We start from the raw sequence: 26,131 nt of genomic DNA, 5'->3' as shown, positions 1-26,131 counted from the left end.
AGGCATATTTATTTAATGCTTGCAATCACAGAATCATAGAATCAGCCAGGTTGGAAGAGACCTCCAAGCTCATCCAGTCCAACCTAGCACCCAGCCCTGGCCAATCAACCAGACCATGGCACTAAGTGCCCCAGCCAGGCTTGGCTTCAACACCTCCAGGCACAGAGACTCCACCACCTCCCTGGGCAGCCCATTCCAATGCCAATCACTCTCTCTGCCAACAACTTCCTAACAACATCCAGCCTAGACCTGCCCTGACACAACTTGAGACTGTGTCCCCTTGTTCTGTTGCTGCTTGCCTGGCACAAGAGCCCAACCCCACCTGGCTACAGCCTCCCTTCAGGGAGCTGCAGACAGCAATGAGCTCTGCCCTGAGCCTCCTCTGCTGCAGGCTGCACCCCCCCAGCTCCCTCAGCCTCTCCTCACAGGGCTCTGCTCCAGGCCCCTCCCCAGCCTTGCTGCCCTTCTCCGGACACCTTCCAGCACCTCAACATCTCTCTTGAATTGAGGAGCCCAGCACTGGACACAGCACTCAAGGTGGCCTGAGCAGTGCTAAGCACAGGGGCAGAAGAACTTCCCTTGTCCTGCTGCCCACACTGCTCCTGAGCCAGGCCAAAGTGATCAGCCATTGGAATGGGCTGCCCAGGGCAGTGGTGGAATCATCATCCCTGGAAGTGTTTAAGAAGAGGCTGGATGAGGCACTTAGTACCATGGTTTAGTTAGAGTCAATCCTAGAGGTCTTTTCCAACCTGGTTAATTCTGTGATTCTGTGAGGACATTGCACGCTCTGGTAGCAGCTTGTAGCTCACAGTTACTTAGGATGATTACTTTGCAGTCTGCCCTCTCTGCTAAAGCAGAGAGGAAACAAACCAAATCAAATCAGCAGTTAAATATAGTAAAGGCATGGCTCTGGAAAACGATCTAACAGAATTCCTCAGCCTACACAAATCCAAATACATCCAGTTCTGGAGCCCCCAGTACAAGAGGGATGTGGAGATGCTGGAGTGTGTCCAGAGCAGGGCCAGGAGGATGCTCAGAGGGCTGCAGCAGCTCTGCTGTGAGCACAGACTGAAAGAGTTGGGGCTGTGCAGCCTGGAGAAAAGGCTCCCAGGTGACCTTCTTGTGGCCTTCCAGTATCTGAAGAGGGCCTGCAAAAAAGCTGGGGAGGGACTTTTGAGGCTGTCAAGGAGTGACAGGACTGAGGGGAATGGAGCAGAGCTGGAGGTGGGGAGAGTCATACTGGAGGTGAGGAGGAAATTGTTGAGCAGGAGAGTGGTGAGAGGCTGGCATGGGTTGCCCAGGGAGGTGGTTGAGGCCCCATGGCTGGAGGTGTTTAAGGCCAGGCTGGCTGAGGCTGTGGGCAGCCTGATGCAGGGCAGGGTGTCCCCCAGAGAGCATACTCAGCAAGCAGCAGAAACACGACCAGACACACAGGTTCTGACACAGATGTCTCTGAAAATTGGATCATTAACTCCAGCACCTCAAGGCCTTTTCACAAGCTAACACACATGAAGATTAGGAACATCTGTATCTAAATGGGTAACAAACATATTTTGCTCCAATCCTCTTATTTTTTTCCCTCATTACTAAAGAGTTACAAAACCTCAGTGAAAGTTTTGCTGACTAAAGCTGTATTTAAAGAACACCAGATGTGGGGGGTTCCTCCACGACTGCAGGGGAGAGAGGGGAAAGACCTGGTACTGAGAGAGCCTTCTGCAGTCCTGTGCAGCAGGTTTCTGTGACCTCAGGTGTGAGAATCAGTAGTTTTTTCACTTTAAGAAGTTTTATGTGGGCTCTGGTTGGTTGGTTTTGGTTGGGTTTTCTTTTCCTTCTCGTTTCCCTTTCTCTTTCTTTCTTTCCCCCCCACTTTTTCCCTTTCCTTTCCTTTCCTTTCCTTTCCTTTCCTTTCCTTTCCTTTCCTTTCCTTTCCTTTCCTTTCCTTTCCTTTCCTTTCCTTTCCTTTCCTTTCCTTTCCTTTCCTTTCCTTTCCTTTCCTTTCCTTTCCTTTCCTTTCCTTTCCTTTCCTTTCCTTTCCTTTCCTTTCCTTTCCTTTCCTTTCCTTTCCTTCCCTTTCCTTCCCTTTCCTTCCCTTTCCTTCCCTTTCCTTCCCTTTCCTTCCCTTTCCTTCCCTTTCCTTCCCTTTCCTTCCCTTCCCTTTCCCTTTCTCCTTTCCTTTCCTTCCCTCCTCTCCCCTCCCCCCCCTCCCCTCCCCCCCTCCCCTCCCCTCCCCCCCCTTCCTCTTCCCCTTACTCTTCTCCTTTGCCTTCCCCTTCTCCTTCCCCCTTACTCTTTTCCTTTCCCTTTTCCTCCCCCTTCTCCTTCCCCTTCCCTTTCCCTCCCCTCCCCTTTCCCCTTACTCTTCCCCTTCGCTATCCTCTCACTCTTCTCCTTCCCTTTCTCCTTACTTTTCCCCTTCCCCTTTTCTTCTGCAGGAACTCATGGAGACTATGCTCTGGCAGGGGAGTTGGATGCATGGCCTCTGGAGGTCCCTCCCAAGCGCTGCCATGCTGTGGCTCTGCGAGCCAGCAGATCTTTCAGGGTCACCTATCGTTTTCACTTCCTTCTTCACAAGCACAGCTGCAGTGTTTCTGGTGTGAACGCACCAGTGGCAGCAACTGCAAGACTTGGTTTCAGAATGAACAGAAAGTCAGAAAGATCCATGCATCTCCTGCTAGCTGACTTTGCTGTTTGCTTTCTATCTGGAGCAGTTACCAAAAGGAAAAAAAACCCAACCAAAATCCTGATGAACAATTGGTCTGGGTATGTGTTGTGCTGGAGTACGACTGCATTGTGTTCAAGCAGCCCTTCTGTTGAGTTTGGGTTTTCCTGCTGACAAGCTGCCCCATGTTCAGGCAGCAATCTGCTCTTGCACTGCCCCTCTCCTCAGAGCAGGCTTGGCCAGGCAGCCAGGAGGCAGCATCCTTGCGAGCGTGCAGCTGTCCGCAGGCATCGCCAGCATATGGTGGCGCACAGGATGGCCAGGGGAGAATCAGGGCTGAATTTCTGCCTTGCTTCTGTCTAATTGTGTTCTAATGATTTGACCACCAGTTTTCCTGGCCACCAGCTGCCCTCTGTGGCAGAGCAGGCCCCCTGAATCAGATGCATCATCTCAGCAGGACGTGGCTGTTTATCAAAGCGAAGTGCATCATTTAATAATGCATCAGGCCAGAGCCACAGCTGATGTACAACGGCATGGCCTCACTCAAGGCACTCACTCGGTTCCAGCTGGAGTGGGTGGGAAGCTGCCTACCTGTTCCTTTCTGCTCAGCAGCTTTGTTTCTGCACTACTGCAAGGGCAGGAAGAGCCTCACGCTCCCACTGCCTGCTCTCTGCTGTGATCCCCTGCTCCAGAGAGCTTCTCAGAGCCTGGAGCTGATTTGAGGAAGCCCAGCTGGGGAGAGTGGTGGCTGCAGGAGGACCTGGAATTCATCACCTGTGAAACAAGAGCAGTCAGCACTGAAAAATGCATGAGCTCTTCTGAGCTTTTGGAGCCTCTGGAGCAGGGGATCACAGCAGTGCAATCCCAGACTTCTGGGGTGAGCAGCAGCATGCTCTGAGCAGAGATTTTGCTTTGTAGAGGCTCTGCAGCTTTCCTGCATCCTTTTCACAACAGCTTTGCTTTTCCAGCAGTCTTACTGACCATAGAGAAGCATGGCTGGACTCCACTGGAGCAACAGCAGAATCTCCTTTGAATGCATACAGAGCTACTTTTCATCCCATAGCACAGACAGAGCAGTGACAAAATGCAGATGATGTAGAACCTTGTGTTCCTAACAGACCCTTCCCTTCCATGCACTATTTTTCCCCCAAGGCTACCTGGCCTGTTACCTTAGCTGGCCTGCTATCTTAGCCTTCTCTTAGCATCATAGAATGGTTTATGTTGGAAGGGACCTCAATGTTCATCCAGTTCCAACCCCCTGCCATAGGCAGGGACACCTCCCACTAGAACAGGTTGCTCAAGCCCTCATCCAACCCAGCCTTGAACACCTCAAATAAGGTGGCTGTGTATTCCTGTAGCAGTGATGACCTTCTGAGATTGGGTGTATATGATAGATGATGTGGTGATGAGACACATCTGTCCTGCTCTCAGATAGGTGACTGATGCAGCTTGTGAACCTAAGGTGGCAACTGTAAGCACTCTGTAAGGTGTAAGGACTATTCAGAGGTGTTCTGAGGCATTCATAGAACCATAGAATGGTTTAGGTTGGAAGGGACCTCAAAGCTCATCTAGTTCCAACCCCTACCATAGGCAGGGACACCTCCCACTAGAACAGGTTGCTCAAGGCCTCATCCAGCCTGGCCTTGAACACCTCCAGGGAGGGAGCAGCCACAGCCTCCCTGGGCAACCTGTGCCAGTGTCTCACCACCCTCACTGCAAAGAACCCTTTCCTAACATCCAGTTTAAATCTCTCCTCTTCCAGTTTAAACCCATTACTCCTCATCCTGTCATTACCAGACCTTGTCAATACTTCCTCCCCAGTCTTCCTGTAGCCCCCTTCAGATACTGGAAGGCCACTCTAAGGTCTCCTCGAATCCTCTTCTCCAGGCTGCAGAGCCCCAGCTCTTGTAGCCTGTCCTCCTAAATTTTCTGACCTCTTCAGAGTAAGCTCTCACTGACCTATTAATGTTTAATCCCCTCAAGAACCCTTATGCTTCTGTTTAGTATCCTGTTTGACCCACAGCTAAGCTGAGGTTTGAAGTAAAGTTAGTGGCACCTTTCTGATCTAAACAAGTATCTGCATCAATGATGCTGCATCTGGTTTTTGTCAGAATTAATACTGAACCATGCAAGTTTCACAGCTTGGAAATAGGATTTTAATGTCTTCTTTTTTCCCTTCCCTAACACCAGAAAGGTGTTAACCCAGACTGGAGTACTGTGACTTTTAAAAGTAGCTATTTTGTGCTAAGCAGCCCTCTCTAAATGAAAGTCATAAATTGTGCATGGGCTCCTGCTGGCTATTAGCTTCTAGTTAGTAGCTTGTGGATTACCTTCCCAGAGTGAAATGCTTATGTGAGTCACAGTTCATGATATTGCTTATTCAGCTGCATCAATGCAATCTGAACTAATTGAGTTAAGTAATAGTGTCACAGGACTTTGATGCAGACAGTTCTGCTCTGGCTGTAGTTCCTTGTCATCAATTATCAGCTCATGCTAATCACTGTTACTGCCAACACTGGCATCAGCGCATGGCAGTATTTACCTTACTCCTGGGTCTTGTGTCAAAAGGCTCATTTACATAGGGTGTCTGTTTTCTGCATTCATACCTTATTCCCATTATTCAGTGTCCCCACCCCCTATCCTATCCTTTCCTCCTGCCTGCAGTAGCCAGGGGGCTCTTTCATTAGTATTTTTTAATTTATAGCACCAATTCCATTATTTCCAGCACTGGAACACAAACATGGGTTCACTAGTTCTCTGCTTCCCTCTCCTCCTCCTAGTCAGGCATTACTATAATAAGCTTCTTGGCAGTCTGGTTGCCTGCTCTGCACATTTGTCCAATGCAGGTGCTGGAGAAGCTCAAAAGCCTCTCAGCAGAGGAGCACTGAACTGCTGAAGGCCAAGGGAGCAGCACCACTGGAGAGGCGAGAAGGCAGTGGCTGACTGTGGCTTTAGAATCACAGAATCAGTCGGGGTTGGAAGGGACCACAAGGATCATCTAGTTACAGCCCCCTGCCATGGGCAGGGACACCCTAGCCTAGAGCAGCCTGGCCAGAGCACTACCCTTCTGAAGCTTTCAAACTTACATGTAATTGCTGCTGGTGATAGATTGTCTTGGAGAGGCTTTTACAGCAGCAGTATATCGCTGATAGAAAGAAGATAAAACACAATTCCTGTTGGTGATGAGGCTTAATATGAAGGCAGACATAAATAATCTTTCAAACCCTCAGAGTGTTTCTGCATTTTGTTTATCTCTTACTTCCTACAGGCTGATTCAAAATTTCATAGAATCAGCCAGCTTGGAAGAGACCTCCAGGCTCATCCAGCCCAACCTAGCACCCAGCCCTGGCCAAGCAACCAGACCATGGCACTAAGTGCCCCAGCCAGGCTTGGCTTCAACAGCTCCAGGGACAGTGACTCCCTGGGCAGCCCATTCCAGTGCCAATCACTCTCTCTGCCAACAACTTCCTCCTAACATCCAGCCTAGACCTCCCCTGGCACAGCTTGAGACTGTGTCCCCCTGTTCTGTTGCCTGGTTGCCTGCTTTGGGTCCTTCCTGTACAAGGTTTTCCTATATTAGGTCCTTCCTATACAAGATTTTCCTCTATAAGATCTTCCTCTCTTTGGGTCCTTTCTATACAAGTTTTTACTGTATTTGGGTTCTTCCTCTACAAGTTTTTCCTATATTAGGTCCTTCCTTTGCAAGATTTTCCTCTATAAGATTTCCTCTATTTAGGTCCTTCCTGTACAAGATTTTCCTCTTTTTAGGTCATTCCTGTACAAGATTTTCCTCTTTTTAGGTCATTCCTATGCAAGATTTTCCTCTATTTAGGTCCTTTCTATACAATATTCTCCTTTATTTGGGTCCTTCCTCTACAAGATTTTCCTCTATAAGATTTTCCTCGTTTTAGGTCCTTCCTGTACAAGATTTTCCTCTTTTTAGGTCATTCCTATGCAAGATTTTCCTCTATTTAGGTCCTTTCTGTATAATATTTTCCTTTATTTGGGTCCTTCCTCTACAAGATTTTCCTCTATAAGATTTTCCTCTTTTTAGGTCATTCCTATGCAAGATTTTCCTCTATTTGGGTCATTTCTATACAATATTTTCCTTTATTTGGGTCCTTCCTCTACAAGATTTTCCTATATTTAGGTCCTTTCTACACAAGATTTTCCTCTGTAAGATCTTCCTCTCTTTGGGTCCTTTCTATACAAGTTTTTACTGTATTTGGGTTCTTCCTCTACAAGTTTTTCCTATATTAGGTCCTTCCTGTACAAGATTTTCCTCTTTTTAGGTCATTCCTGTACAAGATTTTCCTCTTTTTAGGTCATTCCTATGCAAGATTTTCCTCTATTTGGGTCATTTCTATACAATATTCTCCTTTATTTGGGTCCTTCCTCTACAAGATTTTCCTCTATTTAGGTCCTTCCTGTACAAGACTTTCCTCTTTTTAGGTCCTTTCTATACAAGATTTTCCTCTATGAGATCTTCCTCTCTTTGGGTCCTTTCTATACAAGATTTTCTTATATTTGGGTCCTTCCTGTACAAGATTTTCCTATATTAGGTCCTTTCTATACAGGATTTTCCTCTATAAGATCTTCCTCTCTTTGGGTCCTTTCTGTACAAGATTTTCTTATATTTGGGTCCTTCCTGTACAAGGTTTTCCTCTATTTAGGTCCTTCCTATACAAGATTTTCCACTATAAGATTTTCCTCTGTTGGGGTCCTTCCTGTACAAGATTTCCCTCTATTTAGGTCCTTCCTGTATGAGGTTTTCCCACATTTCATCTGGACTGCTTATTTCAGAGTAGAGTCCCTAACCACACACACGATAACCACAGCTTAAACTCTGTGAGCATCAGGCATTAACAGTGGGTGAGAAGTTGTTTGGGTGCATGTAGAGCCCAGAAGTAGCTGGCCCTGTGATGCAAAGATAAAAGCACCACCTGAACACTCTCTGAGAAGAATGCAGATCAGTGTGAAGGAGGAGATGGTCAGAGGTGTCACCTGGACTGGCATTTGCTTTCAGAGCTGCTGTGCCCACTGCCACACCTCTCACTGAGGAGACCTGCACTCCGCAGCTCTTGACCATCTCCTTTGATTTTGCCAAAGGGCACACCCCAAAACACCACACTCTGTCCTTTCCAACCTGCCTTGCAGCCTGAACTGCACACTTCTGTACCTCTGCAGGAGACAGCATCTTTCCACGGGCTTGGGAGGTACTTCCTCCTCCTCCTCGGCAATTTAGAGCACACCAGAAGGGGCTGTAGCAAATAGGCTTTCACCAGCATGTGCAGAGATTTCAAAGGCTGACTTTTCACTGGCACCTGGCTGAACTCATCCCCTCCTCAGAGCCTCTGCCTGCAGGGCACAGCAGTGCTTGAGAGCTTCTGTGCCTCCCTGCAGCAGCTGGGAAGCACCACAAGACACTATGGCAGTTACAATGCAATGCAGTCATCCCTCTTGCCTGCTCTGCCCAGGCTTCTCAGCAGCAGTGATAGCTGAGGCGTACACAGGGAAGCATTTCACAGTGTGCTGTGAAGCTGCGAGAGTAAGCTGCAGTCAGTCATGTCCCCCTCTACTGCAAAAGCAACCCTCTGGGACTGTCCTCCCAGTACCAATCCTCATTTCCATCTGGACCTCAGTAACTCACCAGCACAGTCACTTGGGAAGACAAATGCTGTCATTCCAAAGGTCCCTTCCTTCCTTCCTTCCTTCCTTCCTTCCTTCCTTCCTTCCTTCCTTCCTTCCTTCCTTCCTTCCTTCCTTCCTTCCTTCCTTCCTTCCTTCCTTCCTTCCTTCCTTCCTTCCTTCCTTCCTTCCTTCCTTCCTTCCTTCCTTCCTTCCTTCCTTCCTTCCTTCCTTCCTTCCTTCCTTCCTTCCTTCCTTCCTTCCTTCCTTCCTTCCTTCCTTCCTTCCTTCCTTCCTTCCTTCCTTCCTTCCTCTCTCTTCCTCCAGATATATATAGAATCATAGAATCAGCCAGGTTGGAAGAGAGCTCCAAGCTCAGCCAGCCCAACCTAGCATCCAGCCCTGGCCAATCAACCAGACCATGGCACTAAGTGCCCCAGCCAGGCTTGGCTTCAACACCTCCACAGACAGTGACTCCACCACCTCCCTGGGCAGCCCATGCCAATGCCAATCACTCTCTCTGCCAACAACTTCCTCCTAACATCCAGCCTGAACCTCCCCTGGCACAGCTTAAGGCTGTGTCCACTTTTTCTATCCCTGAGTGTCTGGCAGCAGAGCCTAACCCCACCTGGCTGCAGCCTCCCTGCAGGTAGTTGTAGACAGCAATGAGCTCTGCCCTGAGCCTCCTCTTCTGCAGGCTGCACACCCCCAGCTCCCTCAGCCTCTCCTCACAGGGCTGGGCTCCAGGCCCCTCACCAGTGTTGCCACCCTCCTCTGGACACCTTCCAGCACCTCAACATCTCTCCTGAATTGAGGTGCCCAGAACTGGGCACAGTTCTCAACCAAAAGATGACTGGATGAGGCACTCAGTGCCATGGTCTGGTTGATTGGCCAGGGCTGGGTGCTAGGTTGGGCTGGATGAGCTTGGAGGTCTCTTGCAACCTGCTTGATTCTATGATTCTGTGATTCTGTGCTAAGCATGGCATCCCATGGTGCTGCATATCCCTTTGGTGATTGTGTCCTCTCCCAGTTTCTTGTGCATCCCCAGCCTGCTTGCTGGTGGTGTGGGGTTAGAAGCAGAAGAAGCTTTAACTGTGTAAGCATGGAGCAGCAGTAACTAAACCATGTCTGTTACTGGCATTCTTCCCAGCACAAATCCAAAATGCAGCCCCAGACCAACTGCTATGAAGAAAATTATCTCTACCCCAGCTAAAAGCAGCCATTGAAGGGCACAGCAGGAAGCAGTGTCAGGTTTAAGTTTTGAACTCCACAGGACTCTGAAAAACACATTTGTCTTCAGACCACAAGCCTGCATTTCTGTCAATTTATTTGGAAGTCCTGGCATTTCTATCAGCCACTCAGCTCACTCCCTCATTCACCCTCTCCTTACACAGCTTTATGTTACACTCTTCGTGCCTGCCTGCCTGCTTTCCTTCCCTGGAATGAGATGTGGAGACGCTACTGAAACTCACCACCTCCTTCTCAGAGGACAATATTTATATATATATATAGATTTCACAGTATCACAGTATCATCAGGGTTGGAAGAGACCTCACAGATCATCAAGTCCAACCCTTTACCACAGAGCTCAAGGCCAGACCATGGCACCAAGTGCCACGTCCAGTCCTGCCTTGAACAGCTCCAGGGACGGCGACTCCACCACCTCCCCGGGCAGCCCATTCCAGTGTCCAATGACTCTCTCAGGGAAGAACTTTCTCCTCACCTCCAGCCTAAATTTCCCCTGGCACAGCCTGAGGCTGTGTCCTCTTGTTCTGGTGCTGGCCACCTGAGAGAAGAGAGCAACCTCCTCCTGGCCACAACCACCCCTCAGGTAGCTGTAGACAGCAATAAGGTCTCCCCTGAGCCTCCTCTTCTCCAGGCTAACCAATCCCAGCTCCCTCAGCCTCTCCTCGTAGGGCTGTGCTCAAGGCCTCTCCCCAGCCTCGTCACCCTTCTCTGGACACGCTCAAGCATCTCAATGTCCCTCCTAAACTGGGGGGCCCAGAACTGAACACAGTCCTCAAGGTGTGGTCTAAGCAGTGCAGAGTACAGGGGCAGAATGACCTCCCTGCTCCTGCTGACCACACCATTCCTGATGCAGGCCAGGATGCCACTGGCTCTCTTGGCCACCTGGGCACACTGCTGGCTCATGTTCAGGTGGGCATCGATCAGCACCCCCAGATCCCTTTCTGTTTGGCTGCTCTATATTTGTCTATATATAACAGCTTGCAGGACTTTGGGACATGTATGAAACATTGAGTAAGCCCCCATTTATTATCTCTGCAACCAGAGGTCTGAAGGGCAAGGTTATTATCTGTGTGCTGCAAAAACCCTTCTGCATGCATGGAATAGTTTTGCCTCTGTTTGACCAAGTAAGTGCCAGATAATTAGGGCCAGTTGTGCCAGACTGCTGCAGCTGTAGTATAATTTTGGTGACATTCTTTAACAAGCTGGATGGTGAGGAAGGTTAGGCAATGCAGAAGCAGTTCTTTTTCTCCCCTGTAATTACCCTTTCCCTCACTGCACCTCTCCCACAACTTCATTCGGTGTGGAAGGACGCTTTATTATTTCATCTGTTGCCTGTCACAGACCGAACCTTGCCTCACTTAAAATGTCTCCCTTCTGGAAGCAGGGAGGAGAAGAGAGCCTGCTTGGAGCTTTTATAAAGATCCAGGCTGACAGGTTAGACACAGGAAAAATAGCACCTGCCTGCTAAGATTTAAACTGCAGCAGCCTGGAGGGAGGCCAGCGCCGGGAAGAGCAGGGCGACGCAGCGTAAGCACGGCCCCTGAGCGGCACAGCGAGTGACAGATAGCAGTGTCAGCCTTGTCTGTCCCACCTAACGGGGACAAATGCTGCCACCAGGACTTGCCATGCACATGCAGCAGCCACAGCTGTGCTTGTGCCTGATGGAAGGGAAGCCTTTGCCTGTCAAGACTGCCATCCGTTTTGTTTCTTCAGGGTGACCTCCACAGCAGGGATAGTTCCAGGCTGGGCTTGAAACAGTGGGTTTGCTACAAAGGCCTCTCCAGTGATATGACATACCATTAAAGCCAGTAATTTATCAGTATAATATAAGAGAGGATTATGGATCACTGTACTCCAACAAGAAATTCATGGGTATACTCTCCTGACATATCAATTTGGAGCCCATGCCTCTGGATGACTTTTCCCCTCTGTTTTTCGTCCAAGCCTGGATGTCCTTTACATGAAGCCATAATAAAACTAATTTCTATCACCACCAAGGGCACAGCAGATGAAAAATGAGAAGACAAGTCAGAATGAACATAAATATTAGATGCTAAAACATATCACTGCTCAAAATACAGTGAGGACTGAGCGCTGTGCAATCCTGCATGTATTCTGCAGCTTGTGACAAGGTAATTCCTGTTTCTCTCAGCAAGATCAGTAAGGTCACAGAGCTCCACTGGGCAGTGTGGCAACATGCAGAGGGTACAGAGCCCAACAAGAAAGCAGTCTTCTCTCCTGCTACACAGGACTTTATGGAAACAAGTCATCCTTAAGAACCTCCAAACTATGGAGGTGTTGAAGCAAAGCCTGGCTGAGGCACTTAGTGCCATGGTCTGGTTGACTGGCTAGGGCTGGGTGCTAGGTTGGACTGGATGATCTTGGAGGTCTCTTCCAACCTGGCTGATTCTAAGAAAGCAGTCTTCTCTCCTGCTACACAGGACTTTATGGAAACAAGTCATCCTTAAGAACCTCCAAACTATGGAGTGCACAGCAAGCTGCATCTAACCTCAGAGTTAGAGTTTAGAGAGGAAAAATGCACAAGATCCTGCAGCTTGTGACAAGGTCATTTCTGTTTCTCTCAGGAAGATAAACAGAGTCACAGAGCTCAACTGTGCATTGTGGCAACATGCAGAGGGTACAGAGCCCAACAAGAAAGCAGTCTTCTCTCCTGCTACACAGGACTTTATGGAAACAAGTCATCCTTAAGAACCTCCAAACTATGGAGTGCACAGCAAGCTGCATCTAACCTCAGAGTTACGAGTTTAGAGAGGAAAAATGCACAAGGTCCTGCAGCTTGTCACAAGGTCATTTCTGTTTCTCTCAGGAAGATAGAGTCACAGAGCTCAACTGTGCAGTGTGGCAATATGCAGAGGGTACAGAGCCCAGGGTAGGTCTAGGCTGGATGTTAGGAGGAAGTTCTTCACAGAGAGAGTGATTGGCATTGGAATGGGCTGCCCAGGGAGGTGGTGGAGGCACCGTCCCTTGAGGTCTTCAAGAGAAGACTGGATGAGGCACTTGGTGCCATGGTCTAGCTGACTGGCTAGGGCTGGGTGATAGGTTGGAGTGGATGACCTCCAGATGTGGAGCCACAGGGGCAGAGCTCTTCAAACAACATAAATGGCAATGTAAACTGTGTTTGGGTGTGGAGGGAGCTCCAAGCACAGCAAGGAGGCCCTCTCTGTGGGTACAGGTAGGGAACAAATGCTTGCGCTCATACTTCTGAATCCAAAGTCTCAGCATCAGTCTCTGAGCATCAACCAGGCAGCTGCAGGAGTCTGCAGGGAAGCTCAGGAGGAGTTCCAGTGCCTGCTACTGAGGCACCTCACTGAACTGTGCTACTTTTACCAGCCACAACAGTGGGACTGTGGACACAAGTTCAGAGTGACACAGGGCTAAGCCAGCATCTGGCTCCTGAAGGGAGCATAAGAGCACAGAAAGCCACTGCTTACAGAGCTTGATCCGATAACAGAGGTTCCAGCTATGCTTCCTTCAGCCTTTATTGCAGTTACATGAGGGATTCAGCACTCCTGCTCTACACCTGTGGATGGTTTTAACACACATTGCCAAAGCAGGGACTCATCAGTGAGGGGGGCTGCTTGCACAAATAAGAGTAAAATCTAGGCTGTAGCTTTTATGTAGGCATTGAAGGTCTCTGTCTCATTCTCACTCCCATTCAACTGAGTGAGAGTCAGGGGTCTGGAAATGTGACTAAGATGATAAAACAGATGCAAGAGGAAAGTCACTGTCTACTATCAAGCATGCTTAAAATCAAACAACCAAGAACCCGAAACTGATATGTGTTAGAGTAGATATTCTCAGGGTTGTAACTGAATTGTAGTTGCAGGCATGTGGAGGAAGAGATGTTCCTGGAGCAGAGGGAGTTTGCATGTAGATGGCACAGGGTGGTCTAAGGCATGAAAAGTACCCACAGCAAGCTGGCAGCTGAGAAAAAAATGTCATGTGATAACCCAAGCAGAGGGGGACACAGGAAATACACAGGTTTTCACAGGGGTATAGGTTTTCAGAGTTCTCAGTTGTAACTTTGGCTATCAGGAGCTCCAAGTTTTCAGGAGTTAAGTTTTTTACCAACAGCATAACAAAGAGTGAGGAAAAAAACCTATTCATATTTTGCTGTGTGTACAGATTTCTCTGTATCACCTACACAAATGCCTGCAGCTTCTTATGCCAGTGATAAGCAAATCAGTTTAGCAGTGTTAGGCTCTGCAGTAATTTGCATGCAGTCCTAAATGGAGTGAGAAATAGGAGGTTATATTGCAACAAATTCCTCATGCCTGCAACAGTGCATCAGTGTGTCAGTGTCACTCACTCACATCTGCACTAATTCAGAGAATCAGAGAATCAGCCAGGTTGGAAGAGACCTCCAAGCTCAGCCAGTCCAACCTAGCACCCAGCCCTGGCCAGTCAACCAGACCATGGCACTGAGTGCCTCATCCAGTTTTTTCTTGAACACCTCCAGGCACAGCGACTCCACCACCTCCCTGGGCAGCCCATTCCAATGCCAATCACTCTCTCTCCATTGGTCTGTATGCTCCTATATTAAGCACAGACTTCCTAGAGATGAAAGTTCCTATCTATCTGAAATCATCACTTGTATACATGTTTATTACTTTTATAACAGCCAACACCTGTCAGCCAATGAGAACTGGACAGGCTGGACAGCTTGCTGAAGGCAAACCTCCTAAAGTTCAGTAAGGATGAGTTCAGGGTCCTGGAGGAATAACAGCAGGCACCTGTACAGGTTGGGGGTTGCCCTGCTGAAAAGCAGCTCCACGGAAAAAGACTTCAGAGTTCTACTGGGCAGCAAGTTCTGTATGGGCCAGCAATGTGCCCTTGTGGCCAAGAGTGGCATCCTGGGGTGCATCAGGAAAAGTGTGACCAGCAGGACTAGGGAGGTTCTTCTCCCCCTCTACTCTGCCCTGCTGAGACCACACCTCAAATATTTTGTCCAGTTTTGGGTTCCCCACTTCAAGAAAGACAGGGAGCTGCTGGAGAGAGCCCAACAGAGATCCGTGAGGATGATTAGGGAACTTGTGCATCTGCCCTGTGGAGAGAGACTGAGAGCCCTGGGGCTGTTCAGCCTGGAGAAGAGAAGCCTGAGAGGAGATCTGATCAGTGTGTACAAATACCTGATGCATAGGTGTCAAGTGGAGGGGGCCAAGCTCTTTTCAGTGGTCAGCAACAGTAAGCCAAGGAGCAAGGGCTACCAACTGGAACATAGAAGGTTTCATTTCAACATGAGGAAAAACTTCTTTACAGTGAGGGTGACAGAGCCCTGGAGCAGGCTGCCCAGAGAGGTTGTGGAGTCTCCTTCTCTGCAGACTTTCCAAACCTGCCTAGATGCACTCCTGTGTAAACTACCCTGGGTGATCCTGCCTTGGCAGAGAGGTCTCTTCCAACCTCTAAAGTTCTGTGGTTCTGTTCTGTGATTCTGTGGCTCACCAAGCTTGATGGTTTCAAAAACACTGGATTATAAATCATGATGAATGTATGTGATTGGTAGGACAAGGAGCAAGGACAAGTAAGCTGCAGCACAGGAGGTTCCACCTCAACACAAGGGGGGATTTATTTACTGTAAGGGTCAGAGAGCACTGGAACAAGCTCTCCAGAGAGGTTATGGAGTCTCCTTCTCTGGAGACTTTCAAGGCTCACCTTGATGTGTTCCTGTGTGACCTGAGCTAGACTGACCAATATAAATGAACACAACAGAAAAATCTGTGCCCAGAAAGACCTTCTGTCCTCTTTGTCTTGAATCCATGAGAACTGAGTGATAAAGTCCAAAACCACTGGACACAATAAAAGATTCAGCACTGCAAGAAGGGGTCACAAAGAGCATTTGCTTTTCAGTCCAAAACTGCAATTCAAACCCAGACACCAGCTACCACTGCAGCCTGAAGGGATGCCAGCTCACCTTAACCTCCAACCCTCTCCCAGCTGCAAGATCTGCTGCTGTCAATCACTTCAGCCAGAGCAGAAAACCTTTCTCAGACTCTCATTACCAAAAGAAGAGTAAAACCCACCACAATTTTGGTGACTTAGTTTAGGCTGTAGCCTCCAGATGGGCAAAGGTTCCCCTCTGCAATTCCAGATGTATCATAGATGTATCATAGAATCAACCAGGTTGGAAGAGACCTCCAAGCTCAGCCAGTCCAACCTAGCACCCAGCCCTGGCCAACCAACCAGACCATGGCACTAAGTGCCTCATCCAGGCTTTTCCTGAACACCTCCAGGGACGGTGCCTCCACCACCTCCCTGGGCAGCCCATTCCAATGCCAATCACTCTCTCTGCCAGGAACTTCCTAACAACATCCAGCTTAGACCTCCCCTGCCACAACTTGAGACTGTGTCCCCTTCTTCTGTTGCTGGTTGCCTGGCAGAAGAGACCAACCCCACCTGGCTACAGCCTCCCTTCAGGTAGTTGTAGACAGCAATGAGGTCACCCCTGAACCTCCTCTTCACCAGACTAAACAACCCCAGCTCCCTCAGCCTCTCCTCATAGGATTTGTGCTCCAGGCCCCTCACCAGCTTTGTTGCCCTTCTCTGGACACCTTCCAGCACCTCAACATCTCTCTTGAATTGAGGAGCCCAGAACTGGACACAGCACTCAAGGTGTGGCCTGAGCAGTGCTGAGCACAGGGGCAGAAGAACCTCCCTTGTCCTACTGGCCACACCATTCCTGATGCAGGCCAGGATGCCATTGGCTCTCTTGGCCACCTGGGCACACTGCTGGCTCATCTTCAGCTACTATCTATCAGTTCCCCCAGGTCCCTTTCTTCCTGACTGCTCTCAGCCACTCTGGCCCCAGCCTGTAGTGCTGCTTGGGGTTGTTGTGGCCAAAGTGCAGAACCCTGCACTTGGCCTTGTTAAATTCCAGCTGAAGCTCCACACTGGCAGAAGTGCTTACTCACCACTATAGTAGTTCTTTCTTCATCCTTATCTTTACAGCTCTCCTTTTTTGCAGTTCAGCTGCTTTGGATGAACTCTGAATTGTCCCACTCCTCCCACACTTTCTTTGGCATGTGATTCCTCAGGGGCCAGGACCTGAAAATTCAAGTATTGGAAGACTTGTCAGTCAAGCTTCTTGGGTTTTTAATTCTTAAACCAAAACCCTGGGATGGGTGCACTCTCTCAGCATCTGCTATGAACTCCTATGATTCTCTTGGTCCTAATATGACCTTTTATCTCAGGTCACCTTGAGGCTACTTTTTATCTGAAAACTTGTAGAGTGATTATATTTTAGACAGGCACTTAAAATATTCTTTTATAACAGCTTTTTGTCCTGTTTTGGTTTTTTTTTGTGCTTCCCTCCTTCCACCTCCACGTTTCATTGAGTAAAAAACAGTGAGATAAAACTGGAATCCATTCTTAATGTAATTTAGGCAATAAATCATTTTATCACAGTTAAAGAGTGAGAAGGGGGAGGGGGAGAAGGGCAGCACAGTCCTCTTTCAATAAATAATAGCACAGATGCAAGGTGTGCATCAGAGTCTTGTTGCCAGCTCTTTCCTCTGCCTGGTATCCTCATATTTCAGTGTCTGTAAATGGAGGAGTTACTGTTCTGGTAGCATCTGGGCTGAGGGTGGCAGACTGCTGTGGTTTAATCACAGCTGGCAACTAAGTCCCACTCCAACATCTGTTGACTCTTCCCTGTTGGACAGCGAAAAGAACTGGAAGGGTAAAAGTGAGAAAACTCATGGGCTGAGATAAAGGCAGTTTAAGGTACAGCAAAACAGGATGAGGGATAATGGCTTTAAACTGGCAGAGGAGAGATTCAAACTGGATGTTAGGAAAGAGTTCTTTGCAGTGAGGGTGGTGAGACACTGGCACAGGTTGCCCAGGGAGGCTGTGGCTGCTCCCTCCCTGGAGGTGTTGAAGGCCAGGTTGGATGAGGGCTTGAGCGACCTGTTCTAGTGGGAGGTGTCCCTGCCTATGGCAGGGGATTGGAATTGGCTGAGCTTTGAGGTCCCTTCTAACATAGACCATTCTATGATTCTGTGCAAAGCTGAACATGCAAGCAGAGCAAACCAAGGAGTTCATTCACCACTTCCCAGTCTCAGGCAGCATTCAGCCGCCCCAGGGCAGCAGAGCTCCATCGCATGTAACAGGTATGGGGAAGAGAAATGCCATCACTGAGAATGCCTCTGCCTTCCTTCTTCCTCTGGTGTTATAGGCAGAGCATGATGCTATGTGGTGTGGAGTTCACAGAATTGCAGAATCAGTCAGGGTTGGAAGGGACCACAAGGAGCAGCCAGTTCCAACCCCCCTGCCATGCCCAGGGACACCCTACCCTAGAGCAGGCTGCCCACAGCCTCAGCCAGCCTGGCCTTAAACGCCTCCAGCCATGGGGCCTCAACCACCTCCCTGGGCAACTCATGCCAGCCTCTCACCACTCTCATCACCAACAACTTCCTCCTCATGGCCACTCTGACTCTCCCCACCTCCAGCTTTGCTCCATTCCCCCCAGTGCTGTCACTCCCTGCCAGCATAAAAAGTCTCTCCCCTTCAGGAAAATAAAGTTAGTAGCAAGACATGAAAACAAAAAAAAAGGAGAGGAACTTTCCTGGGTAGAAAACAAGATTAGAACTCTATGAGTGGCAGCAGGACTGATTTTGAATTCCTCATGAGACAGTGTGTGGCTCACTGTTGCCTGGCCAATTTGGGCTAGATACAGCATAATTTTACTCTGTTGCCTCATCTGTTCTGGGCACAATTTTACCTGATGCTCTAAGCTTGCTCTGAGGACATCTACCCACATGGCTCTGCTTGCCCTTTGGGCATAAAATGGAATGCATGCTGTTCAGAGATCAGATGCTGCTGAAATCTCATGAATTAATAGATTCACTCCTCCAAATTGCCCTTGAAGAGATTTTCAGTTGGTGAAGGAGTTGAAAAGAGATTTGCTGCTTTTGAAATATTTTGTTTGCTGGAGAAAAAAGCCCTTGCTTTTAAACACCCTTTGCTGTACAAGAACACTTCTACACTGGGTCATAGAATCAAGCAGGTTGGAAGAGACCTCTAGCCCAACCTAGCACCCAGCCCTGGCCAGTCAACCAGACCATGGCACTAAGTGCCCCAGCCAGGCTTGGCTTCAACACCTCCAGGGACAGTGACTCCACCACCTCCCTGGGCAGCCCATTCCAATGCCAATCACTCTCTCTGCCAACAACTTCCTAACAACATCCAGCCTAGACCTCCCCTGACACAACTTCACACTGTGTCCCCTTCTTCTCTTGCTGCTTGCCTGGCAGAAGAGACCAACCCCACCTGGCTACAGCCTCCCTTCAGGGAGCTGCAGACAGCAATGAGCTCTGCCCTGAGCCTCCTCTTCTGCAGGCTGCACAACCCCAGCTCCCTCAGCCTCTCCTCACAGGGCTGTGCTCCAGGCCCCTCCCCAGCCTTGCTGCCCTTCTCTGGACACCTTCCAGCACCTCAACATCTCTCTTGAACTGAGGAGCCCAGAACTGGACACAGCACTCAAGGGGTGTCCTGAGCAGTGCTGAGCACAGGGGCAGAATAACCCATCTTGTCCTACTGGCCACACTGCTTCTGATCCAGGCTAAACACCCCCAGCTCCCTCAGCCTCTCTTCATAGAAGGGCATTTCCAAGCCAAAGCAGCACCAGTTCAGTTCTCAACAGAAGAGCTTTGCCTGAGTTGGCAGATGTGTGAGGTGTACAACACCTGCCTTAGACAAGCACGGGATGCTTGTGCTATCTGTAGGCATGTGCTGCAGATCCTGATTGTGACACTCATTTGTCACTATTACCTAAACCTGAGTATCTTCTAACAAAACCAGGCACGGGGCAGCAGCAGCTCACAGCAGTGCCTCACAATGGAAAATGGGGCCTGGTTTCCTCAGCTTTTGGCCAGTTTGTTACTGCTCTCTTACATTCCTGTTGTATGTCCTATGCCCCGGCTCTGATCCCTCAGTCAGGTGTGATTGATCGCTGTGCATTGTGTATTCATGATAATTAACTGCAGTGATTAACTGCTGCTGCTGAAATCAGTGACAACTCTGGGTGGCATTGTTATGTTAATTTGCCACCCTGTAAAAATGGTGGTGAACTAAATTGACCTCATTTACTTTAACATCACCTGTACTCTCTTTTAATTAATGTAAACTCTGTCCAAACAATCTTATAAATACCTTGCTGGAAATCATTTCTACCTCCATTCTCCTCATCCCTGCACTAGCAGAGCTTGTTTCAACCAAGGTCAGAACAGATGCCTTTCTAAAAGAATGTGCACATACCAATGTATTACAGAGAAGCATAGAATCAAGCAGGCTGGAAGAGACCTCCAAGCTCAGCCAGTCCAACCTAGCACCCAGCCCTCGCCAACAACCAGACCATGGCACTAAGTGCCCCAGCCAGGCTTTGCTTAAACAACTTCCAGGGACACTGACTCCACCACCTCCCTGGGCAGCCCATTCCAATGCCAATCACTCTCTCTGACAACAACTTCCTCCTAACATCCAGCCTAGACCTGCCCTGGCACAACTTCACACTGTGTCCCCTTGTTCTGTTGTTCATATTCAATGGGATATGGCACAATGAAGGAAGAAGAGACTGGCAGAAGAGCCCAACCCCACCTGGCTACAGCCTCCCTTCAGGCAGCTGTAGACAGCAGTGAGGTCTGCCCTGAATCTCCTCTTCTGCAGGCTGCACACCCCCATCTCCCTCAGCCTCTCCTCACAGGGCTCTGCTCCAGGCCCCTCCCCAGCCTTGCTGCCCTTCTCTGGACTCCTTCCAGCACCTCAACATCTCTCTTGAACTGAGGAGCTCAGAACTGGACACAGTACTCAAGGTGTGTCCTGAGCAATGCTGAGCACAGGGGCAGAATAACCTCCCTTGTCCTGCTGCCCACACTGCTCCTGAGCCAGCCCAGGATGCCATTGGCTCTGCTGCCCACCTGAGCACACTGCTGCCTCATGCTCATCCTACTCTCTACCAGCACCCGCAGCTCCCTCTCTGCCTGGCTGCTCTCAGCCACTCTGTTCCCAGCCTGTAGCTTGTACCCTTCTTTCCTATTATCTAGAAGTTGAAAAGGAGACAAAACTCAGTCCAAAATCCTTGAGTAGACCCAGTACCAGGAATGATGTATATTACCTGCCTGGATGAGAACTACTCAAGCATTCAGCCCAGAGGGAATGTGATGATGCCTTTGGAAGTCAGATGCCATAGTAAACAAGCCAGCTGCCAACAACTTCAAGTCATTGCTCTGGTAGAAGGCAGCCATTTGGACAAATGAAAACTGTGCATCTGTGCTGTGTCTGCTGAAGGGTTGAGAAGCATGGGGGGGCATTAAAGAAAGAGCACATGCACACAGGAGTAGAGTGCTCAGGAGCAAGGCGAGCTGGTGGTGGGAGGTTTCAGTGTGACGGTCCTCACTGAACGTGGCACACATGATACTGAATGCTGACTTGGAGGATCAGACCACTGGTGTCAGTATAAAGCAGTTTGTTCATGCACCAGACCATGGACCTGTCCTGCCTGAGCAATGCCTACCACATCAAGCATGTGGTGCCTTCTGTGAGGCTGAGTGACTGTCCTGAAACTACTCTGACACGCAGTGAGCAAGGATAACAGGATGAATCAGAAAAGGAGGTCATGAAGTGTAGAGCTCATCAGGACTGGTGTGAGCAACAGAAAACATAACATTTTGCTGGGATGCCTTGCATGAGTGGCTTACTCATGCCAATTAGGGCTCGTACAGCTGATACAGCTCAGATTAAAACAGGGCTGTTTGAAATGGACAGAGGATTTACAATGTTCAACCTGCTGCAGCACTCCTGTCTGTTGGCTTTCGGCCAAGTCCTCCTTTACCTTCCTTCCTTTCTTGCTGGATTTCCTTTGGAGAGTACCAATAACAAACAAAAGGGAACAAAAATGCAACTCCTTTTTTCCTATTGTCTTCCTCAATCTGTTTTTTCCACAGAATCCTCAGGAAGAGCCCAAAGAACACAGAGCAAAGATCAGAATCCTCTCACCACAGCAGTGGGAAGCAATCAGGAGAAGCCCAGCCAGTGGCCAAACCTGCAGTGGTGTTAGCTGCAAAGCTGCCTGGGCTCCCTGTTTCCCTTGTACCCGTTGAAACATGCACAGAGCAGAGCATTACAGCATACAAACAGATGCCTGTCTCACTCTCTCAACAACAGCTTTTTGCTAGAGGCAGGCTCAGACTGCTGGTTCCCAGGGGATGCCTTGTGTCCATGTTAGCACACAGCATTCGCCAAGCACGAGTGGAAAGCATGGTCCACAGGATCCCACCTCCATTAGTACAGTGGGAAAGGAATGTCATTCCAAGTGCAGTGGTGTAAGTGGAGAAGATTCGTGGTTCAGCAGCCCTTAACCACGGGCCATTTTGTTTCTGCCAGCCTTTACCTGTAGCAGGGGCTCCACACAGTTTATCTGCCAGCTGGGCGCTCCCTGGGAGCAGGAGGCGAGTGGCACTGGTAAAAGCATCACCTTTCCTCACCCCCAATCCACCTGCCTCTTCTGGTCCCACACACCGTTCACAGTGGCAGCAGCAGGGACCACCCCGGCTGCAGTGACAGACTGCATCTTCCTCCCTGTGACAGCCAAGCCAGCTCTCCAATGTCCTAGGGCCACTGCAGCCACCTGGCCAGCTCCATCTCACGGGAGGAGGGGCTGATCCCACCCTGCAACCCAGGGTCTCTGCTCAGCCTGATCCACAGCCTCATCCCAGTCCTTTCCCATCCTCTGCTCCAGAGCTGGAAGATGAGATGAACCTGTTTCCCTGCCTTGCAGGACAGCAAGAGGAAACACTGCTCAGAGGGGCTGTGCAAGTGTTCAGCTCCTATTGCCTCTTGCAGCTGGCTGCTTCTGGTCAGCCTTTTCATAGCACACAGTCATAGAATCAAGCAGGTTGGAAGAGACCTCCAAGCTCACCCAGTCCAACCTAGCACCCAGCCCTGCCTTTACATAATACACAGTTTGCCTTTATTTCTGCCATCAGATTGTATTGCTCTGGTGGAAATGAGACCCAAGGCCTTTCAAAAACCTAGCAAAAAAGGCACAAACTGCAGAAATGAAATTTTGGAGGTGAATACTACTACTACTAGTAGTAATTATAATAAGAATAAAAACACTGCTACTACTACTATTACTACTACTAACAATAACAACAACACTGCTGCTACTACTACTACTAATAAACATCATCATAGAATCACAGAATCAGCCAGCTTGGAAGAGAGCTCCAAGCTCAGCCAGTCCAACCTAGCACCCAGCCCTGGCCAATCAACCAGACCATGGCACTAAGTGCCCCATCCAGGCTTGGCTTCAACACCCTCAGGGATGGTGACTCCACCACCTCCCTGGGCAGCCCATTCCAATGCCAATCACTCTCTCTGACAACAACTTCCTAACAACAGCCAACCTAGACCTCCCCTGGCACAACTTGAGGCTGTGTCCCCTTCTTGTGTTGCTGCTTGCCTGGCACAAGAGCCCAACCCCACCTGGCTACAGCCTCCCTTCAGGTAGTTGCAGACAGCAATGAGCTCTGCCCTGAGCCTCCTCTTCTGCAGGCTGCACACCCCCAGCTCCCTCAGCCTCTCCTCACAGGGCTCTGCTCCACTGAGTGCCTCACCCAACCCCCTTCCATGCACCTCCAGGGACGGAGACTCCACCACCTCCCTGGGCAGCCTGTTGCAGTGTTCCAGCACCCTCACGGTGTAGAACTTGTTCCTCACATCCAATCTAAATCTGCTCTGCTCTCATTTCAAACCATTTCCCTCCTCCTGTCACTGCAGGTCTTTGCAAACAGTCCCTGTGCAGCATTGTTGGAGAAGTATTCCCTTCTGCTCTGCTTCAACATTCACAGAAATACCTATACAAATACACATAAAGATACACATACAAAGCACACTTCCTTGAGGAGCAAATCCCTAAGGCACCCCAGCTCACACACTGAGATACCTCATTACAGTAGCCTGTGTCATTTTAAGCTGCTGCCTAAAATGGGTAGCCTGGGTGTGCCTTGTGCACCAAGTACAAGCAAGGTGTTTCCTCATGCAGGGATGTTAGCTGGAAGTCATCTCAGGCTATGGGCTTGGGGCAGTGTGGCTGGAAAGAAGTCTGGCAGAAAGGGACTGGGGAGTTCTAACTGAAAAGCAGCTGAATAAGAGCCAGCAGTGTGCCCAGGTGGCCTAGAAAGCCAGTGGCATCTTGGCTGGCATTAGAAATGCTGTGTGCAGCAGGAGCAGGGAGGTGACTGTCCTCTGGTACTTGGTGCTGGTGAGGCCACACCTCAAGTGTTGTGTTCAGTTTGGGGTATCTCATTACAAGAGATGTGTGGAGGTGCTGGAGTGAGTGCAGAGGAGGGCAAGGAAGCTGGGGAAGGGCCTAGAGAATAAATCTGATGAGGAATGACTGAGGGAGCTAGGGATGGTTAGTATGAAGAAGAGGAGGCTGAGGGGAGACCTCATGGCTGTCTACAGGACCTCGTGGAGAGGTTGCTGCTGGCTTCTTCTCACAGGTAGTTAGCCATAGAATAAGAGAGAATGGCTCAAGCTGTGACTGGAGAGGTTCAGACCAGATATTAGGAAGACTTTTTTCCCAGCAGGAGTGGTCAGGCATCGGAATGAGCTGCCCAGGGAAGTGGTGGAGTCACCAACCCTGGATGTGTTTAAAGGTGGTTTGGATGTGGTGCTTGGGGATCTGGCTTAGGGCACACCTTGTAGAGTAGGGCTCTAGGTAGGACTTGGTGATCCTGAGGGGCTTTTCCAACCTGAATGTTTCTGTGATTCTTAGGAAGGTACCACTCTTACACACCTGAGCACGTTGCACACTTGTGTGCACACACACCAGGAAAAAAAGGAAGGAGACCAGGGCCAAAGAGGTGTAAAAACGAATATTAATGCCTGATACTCACAACATTTTCTTCTTCTGGATTTTTCTCCTGGGTACTGCAGCTCAGTAGCAGATTTAATTTCCCCTGAGCACCAGCACCTGAGAGCTCCGTGACTAGACTGTTAGGAGCTGCAGTGCAGTGGAAGAACAGAGACTTGTCATGCCCTCTGAACACCCTCTTCTCGCCTCTCCTTTACAGAAGCTATAAAGCTTCCTCTGCATCTTGTGTTTCAGTAACTGCTCTCACCGGTAAGATGGCAAAGGGCAGGTTAGGACAAATCCCCCAACACTCTTAAGAGTGAAGTCCTTGAACAGTGGAGTTTTACACTTCTCAGGTGTCAGAGGGGAATTACCCTTTTCATCCTAATGGTCACTGCCCCTTTTGTAGCTGACAGAGCAGGTGCAGGATCCTTGAAGAAGCAAGCAGGTCTCAAGCACTCCTGCCTTTTTCATTCATTGCCAGTGCCTTCCCTAAGCACTCTGGCAGCAGAGTTAAGAGCCAGAAGCTGGGGTTTAGCAGCTGTGAAGCCACTCCCTGTCTGTTTTCTTTATGGACACATTTACATTGCCAGGGAAGACTCCACTGAAAAAGGGAATGCATTTAGCTCGGCACTAAAGCGGCAGAGTCCGGGCTCCACGTGTGCTGCTCACTCAGAGAAGCAGCATCGCCCCCCGGGCGTGGAGCGGGGCCAAGCTATGTGCTCCTGGCAAAGCATCGCCACAGAGCGAGGAGGGCTAACATTTGGCTCGCAAGCTTTAATCCCAAGGAGGAATTTGATTACTTTCAAATGCAGCTTGGTTTCCCATTAATTCTCTCAGCATGCCCTCCCGCTGCCCCCACCCGGAACGGGAGCTGTGCGTTCTGTGCCTGCGCCTGGCCAGCGAGACATGCAGGCTGCTGCCAGGCGGGGGGGGGACCAAACCCTCCTCTCCGAGCTCATATGGCACCTGACAAAGGTACCCTCACCCTGCCCGGGGCCTCAAGGGGCCACAGCTTAGCTGAGATACAGAACAACGCATGAGCAGCCAAGGGGTAATCTGCAACTGCTGTCACAGAATCATAGAATCAACCAGGTTGGAAGAGACCTCCAAGCTCAGCCAGTCCACCCTAGCACCCAGCCCTAACCAATCAACCAGACCATGGCACTAAGTGCTTCATCCAGGCTTTTCCTGAACAACTCCAGGGACGGTGCCTCCACCACCTCCCTGGGCAGCCCATTCCAATGCCAATCACTCTCTCTGCCAACAACTTCCTCCTAACATCCAGCCTAGACCTCCCCCTGCACAACTTGAGACTGTGTCCCCTTGTTCTATTGCTGGTTGCCTGGGAGAAGAGACCAACCCCACCTGGCTACAACCTCCCTTCAGGTAGTTGTAGACAGCAATGAGGTCACCCCTGAGCCTTCTCTTCTCTAGGTTAAACATCCCCAGCTCCCTCAGCCTCTCCTCATAGGGTTTGTGTTCCAGGCCTTTCATCAGCTTTGTCTCACCAGGCACTGAGAATGGCTTCATGCATCATGAAAATCTACTTTTACAACCTTTGACAGAAAACAGCTATTTGAAATGTCTGTTCTCTGCATCAGAAATGCATCTGATGGACTGCAGCTGCTGTGGGTTATCTCTGGGCATCTATTTCAATCCTAAAATGAACACATATTAGCACCCTCTCACTGCCTTTAGATGCAGAACTGCACTTCCCAGAG

At 49.5% G+C, this 26,131-nt stretch overlaps 2 long non-coding RNA genes across 2 annotated transcripts in view; one reads left to right on the top strand and one right to left on the bottom strand.

Moving 5' to 3' along the window:
- The window catches only part of LOC135177961 (uncharacterized), a 191,922-nt gene that overhangs the window by 160,012 nt on the left and 5,779 nt on the right, over nt 1–26,131 (top strand). The window lies entirely within an intron of this gene.
- LOC135177962 (uncharacterized) overlaps nt 1–26,131 on the bottom strand; it is a 136,461-nt gene that overhangs the window by 105,620 nt on the left and 4,710 nt on the right. Inside the window, exon 2 of the long non-coding RNA XR_010303280.1 lies at nt 16,465–16,597. This is a non-coding gene — a long non-coding RNA (uncharacterized LOC135177962). The remainder of the gene's footprint in view (nt 1–16,464; nt 16,598–26,131) is intronic.

This window comes from Pogoniulus pusillus, chromosome 9, assembly GCF_015220805.1.
Source record: "Pogoniulus pusillus isolate bPogPus1 chromosome 9, bPogPus1.pri, whole genome shotgun sequence".
Classification (NCBI taxonomy): domain Eukaryota; kingdom Metazoa; phylum Chordata; class Aves; order Piciformes; family Lybiidae; genus Pogoniulus; species Pogoniulus pusillus.
This window is presented reverse-complemented; position numbering and strand designations above follow the sequence as displayed.